The sequence below is a fragment of the Larimichthys crocea genome, chromosome XXII (assembly GCF_000972845.2).
Source record: "Larimichthys crocea isolate SSNF chromosome XXII, L_crocea_2.0, whole genome shotgun sequence".
In the NCBI taxonomy this organism is placed as follows: Eukaryota; Metazoa; Chordata; class Actinopteri; family Sciaenidae; genus Larimichthys; species Larimichthys crocea.
In genome coordinates, this window is record NC_040032.1 from 7904563 (window position 1) to 7910260 (window position 5698).

Genomic DNA, 5698 nt, shown 5'->3' on the forward strand with positions numbered 1-5698 from the left:
TTGGGAGATCGCCTCCAAACTTTGGCACATCCCATGAAACAATTTCACAAAAGATGAGATTTATTTTGAAATCATACATATGGAAGAAGAGCTAAACTGGCATAAAGTGAAAACATGCTGTGTAGTAAGGTGCTAAATCAGAGATATTACAGTGCCAGCCTTTTTTCCACATGGACTGACATGAATAAGGTGCATTTGTAAGACTCAAAGCATGTAGGCCTTTCAGATGTCAACGAAACGTGTCAGAAATACAAAAACAACCTAAATGAATTTGACCAATAGTCTTGAGGCGACCTCATATACTCATGCATTCCCATGGACTCTGCAGATGTGTAACTCTCTAACTGTGGCATGTGAAAGTAAAAGCTGTATTGTACTCATGGTATGTGTTATTTGCTTCTTTTTTTCCTGTTTTTATTGGATTTTTGTGATTTTTTTTAACTGTTGTTGTGACAAACTTGATGATGAGTAAGGAGATGGATTGAAAACTGAATGCGAAAACTAAGCCAAGATATATTCACAAGATCCTCTAAGCTGCACTGGTTTACAGGTCAACAGATGAGAGCTCTAGCCCTAGACTTACCAAATTCACCCTCATGCATACTGTACGGTTAAAGTGACGCAACAAGCTTGCTTAAATAGTCTACATCACAAAAGCAATTTGGTTTTAGTGCAAACACAATTGGCTGGCTTCAGCTTCTCAATAATAACAAGCTCACCAAGGAGATTACAAGAAGGCACATACTTATGCTTCCTCTAACACGCAACATATTTAGACGAACCGCAACATCTTTCAACACCAACACCACGAAGAAGCGGTGAAACAGGAAAGCTACTACATCCAGATAAAATGGTGAAGTTTGGTGGATTATTGAAAAATTTACACGAATCCATCAACAAAACGACGACGTCGAGGCTGAAGATGACGCTGCTGTTACCTTGAGCGACCTCGAGGTGAAAGAACGTGAAGCGTGATGACAGATTCTCTACATACGTGGCCAATGATGACGCTGTTTGTACGGCTGAAGGTGCGTTTGAATTTTTTTAAAACTTTAAAGCATTTTTTTTTTTCGTTTTGTGATGTCCCAGCGAGACGTGACCAAATATGCAGAGAAGACGACGTTTGTCAAAGGAAGCGATGGCGGCGGTGGCTGGTTTCATCTTTTGGTATTTTGAGTTTAAAGTCGCCGTCTGTGCAACGAAGACAATCAACAGTTTGACTCCGTCCCTTGTTCGTCTTTCGTCCGTCCGAAACAACCACGGGAGGAAACAACAGTTTAATGCCCCTCAAATCTGGATGCTCTGCCAGGGGGGTTGGGGTGGATGAGCGGGAACTGCTGGGTAAAAAGACCTGCTACAAACAACGACAGTAAAAAGGCGACCAATTCTGTACCTTTGAGTAGAAAATCAAAGTGGCTCCAGCGTCACGTGCTATGGTTGAAGATGTGTTGAGTGATCTCTATTGCTCTGATAGAAGAAGACCAAAGTAAGTCTAGTGCAAATCTCTTTTCTGGTTTGAGAAGTGGTGCTCGGTGTCAGGACACTCGTCTCTGCTCGACCATAGCGAGAACACAGCCGTGAGCGTAGACGCTGGCGAGTGGTATCCCTTTACGATTTCTCTCAGAGAGTGAAGAAGAAGAAGAAGAAGAAGAAGAAGAAGAAAGAATTTGGAAGGAACCCCGAATAAATATCAACAACCCATCACCCAACGAACCAGCACAAAGGAAACATCTAACTACGAGTCTGAGCGGGAAAATGGCGGCCATGTTTGTTCGCCCTCCGCGGGTCAGCCGGGAGGACGTCAGCTCACGTCTGTGCAGTTATGTCTGTCAATCATCTCTCAACTTGGAAATGTTGGAAAAGTCACTCCAGTCCAGTGTTTGACAAATCATATTATAAAAACGTCCTCTGCACGTCAACGAAAGGAAGAAAGAAAGAAAGAAAGAAAGAAACTTTGAAACTTTATCCCCTATTTCCAAACAGCAGTCAAACATTTCAAACAAGCTTGTTTCATACAACAATAATAATAAAATACAAACCAACTTAAATTATCAAAAACAAACAGAACTGCAGCATTTCTTTCAGGGTTGCTTAGTCGTGATGTTAAACTAACGTTACTACAACAGTTCCACTTCTGCCAAGTTCAGAACAAAAAACATCAAGCGACAAAATATACAAATATTCAAACGTTCAATCGAGTGCATGTTTACAAAAGCTTCTACGTACAAAGATATGGCAGCAAAAAGCCTGATGAAGAACAGCAACAACACGAACACGCGTGTCCGTTTCAGCATGTGATCAATCTTCAACAAAAACACGTTATCCGATCACAGCAAACCTTTCCTATTTGAGCCTCCGGATGAAAAATCGACAGCAGATTCACCCAGAAAGAAAAAACTGATCCGACCTCTGCCAAATGTTTATGAAACGTGTCGTTAACGTTTGGACCTCGTTAGGGTTACGTTAGGTTTACGTTTGGTTTGAATTTTCGTTTGACGGCTCCAAAATTCATCATTTCTTTTTTTTCTTTTTTTTTCTTTTTGGCTTCATAAACAAACTACAAATATGTGCAAACTGAACATCTTGGTCCATCTCAAGTACAAACGTCTAAAAGTCACAACATCAGATTCAGATGATTCAGATTTATTACGTCTTTAATGTTTTTAATGTAAAATATTAACGTGTTGAAGATTTGAGAGACTGACTTTAAAGTTAACTGAAGTGTTAAAATATCCGAAGTGAAGCTGAACGGGTCGACATCACACGACACCACACACGAGTCGTCGGTCGTTTCTCGTTTTGTTGCTTTCCTGAAATAAAAATCTATTTTGGTCTAAAAATGAAAACATGAAACGACGATGAGAGCCACAGAAAAACTTGAAACCTTCTTTGGTTTGTGAAAACAAACAGTGTCTTTATTGACCTCTAATGATTAGCTTTAGCATTAGCCCCGAGCAGCAGCTAACAGCAGACTGTGAGCGGGTTCGTTGTTCTACAGAGTGACGGCTTCGTGCGTGTCCACAGAACCGGTCCACGCGAGCTGAGCTGGTTCAGGATCAGGATGAAGATCCAGATCAACGTTTTAAAAATCCTCCTTAACGTGGAACATGGAGGCCGGACTCGGATCTGGAATGTTCTGGACTCGAACAGGAATGCATGTTTTCAGAAACCGGGTCATCTCGTGGAACCGGACCTAGCCAGAAGAGACGACAGCGAGCGAGAACGCGACGAGGCTCAGAGTCCGATTTCAAAATAAAAGTGAGAACACGACAAGGCTCAGAGTCCGATTTCAAAATAAAAAGAGAGATCTGTATGTGCTCCGTCAAAAACAAAGACAGGACTGCATGCTTCACCTGGACCATGATCCTGATCCTGATCCCGATGAGATAAACTGTAAAAACTGCATGTGTGTGTGCAGAATAAAATAATCTGATGTTTTATAGCTTCATCTGAACTGTGTGTATGTTTTATATTATGTGAATTCATGTGGATTTAATGAAGTTTCATGTGCATCTGTTCGTCACAGCTCTTTTCTCCTATTTTTCCTGTTGATGGAGGATTCAAAGATTCAAAATAAATCTCAACATTTTATTTTAATTAATCTAATTAACAACAATTAATAAAACAAGTCTCCTTGTTCAGCTGTGAGGTGTTCAATGACGTCTGATAAAATAAAACTCTAAAACTCTGTTGGTAGTTTTTGGGGGTTCTGGTTCTGGTTCTGGTCTGTGAGGGGGATCGTCATCCAGGTCCAAGGACACGTGGTGTTTAAGAGCAGCTGCCACGTCCTTCAGGATTCAAGCACAGATTATTAAATTGTTTAGATGGAGGTGGCGTGATGACGTCACTTCTTTCAGCTGACGTAACCCCCCTCGACTGGTTATGGCTTCATGTCAGAAAATAAAAATAAAATTATTAAGTTAAAAATTAAAATTGGTGAGAGCAGAACGGTCAGCTGATTTCATGTTTCTGATAAAATTTTTCATCTTTGAATCCTCCAGGCTGAATAAATGTTTGCTAAACGTTGGATAAACGTTTGATAAAAATAAAAGTTGTGTTTCTGTCTGTACAGGTCTTAAAGGGTTCTCTGAGGATGTCTCATGTAAATATTATTATCTTTGAATATTGTATATTTTCTGTATCTGTAGGAGACAAAAACTATGAATCTGTAGCGTGTTCGCTGTATGAACGGAGGCACTTGACAGGCGTGTTAACGAGCTTCATGTAAACTCTGCTGCATGCGTGTGGAGATGGTCATATTAAATATAAACTCTTCGTCGAAGGCCGACAGATGCAGTTCGGTGTCGTGTGAATGCGTTCGTGTGTTTGAAATAAAATCTGACGGACACAAACAGGAAGACACACACATGCCTTTCACAATAAAATGAACCTGTTCCTTAACGTGACTCTCACCATCACATCGTCCTTTTTTCATCTCAACGCGAAGCATATAAGCGTTTATATATTTATATATATATATGTTACACTGTGTCGTATGTATGTGAGTATAAACAACAGCACTGTGATCACCATAGAAGAAGAAGAGGCGGGAGAAAGCGTGAAATTATAAATGATGAATAAAACGTACGATGTGTCGACTCGCCGTCTATCTACAACAAAGATATCTGAACACAACACAAACAGCTGCAGGCTGAAGGCTACGATCTACCAACGTTCTACCAACGTTCTACCAACGTTCTACCAACGATCTACGAACGATCAAAACGTTTGTTCTGAAAACAGAAAAAGTTTTTTTTTTTTTTAAACATCGAGAAGAACGACGGATTATTTCTGTTTATGTTCCAACACGAAAGAAGAAGCACGAATCTGAAGGTTAATATCAACAGAGCGCGTGATGCTAATGCTAACAGACAGGGGGGCGGGGCCTGGAGGACGAGGGGGCGGGGTCTGCTATAGCATGTTATGACACACTGGAGTGAAGGTTGTTCCCCTTCGGAGCCCGGTCTGCTATCAAACACCGTATGATACAAGAAGTCAACTGACGATGACGAGTCGCTCGCTGAGCAAACGTCGAGATCGGCTACGATTATTATTTAAAAAAAACTAAAAGACGACCAATCACAATCCAACATCGAGCTACGTCACTGCCCACTCGACCGCGACGCTGGTTTGACTCAGTGGAGCTACAGTCAATAGTGCATTTGAGATACGTGTTGACACAAATGAAGGAATGCTCGATAAAACACGTATGACACTTAACACGCGTGACGTGTCGGTTAGTTTGGCAGTGTTAACAGACACCAACATCACAGCCGTGTGTTCATCAACAGACACCAACATCACAGCCGTGTGTTCATCAACAGACACCAACATCACAGCTGTGTGTTCAACAACAGACACCAACATCACAGCCGTGGTTGGCGGCGGCAGGAAACGATGCGGGCAGTCGCTGTTCATTTTAGTGCATCGTCTGTTTAAGGCATGAGATGAAGCTCCCCCTGCAGGACAGATGGAGACGAGCATGCAGCAGTACTGACAGAACCACAGCTACAGACAGCACCGACTGGGGTCATCATAAGACACCAGACCAGAACCCATACTCTCTACAGCGTCGCCATAAGGACGAAAGTCCAGGCCTTACACTCTCTACAGAGTCCCCATAACAACAGTAGGTCCTGGTAAGGTCGTCACCGGGTCCCCACAAGGACTAAAAACCAGAACAAACACTCTGTACAGC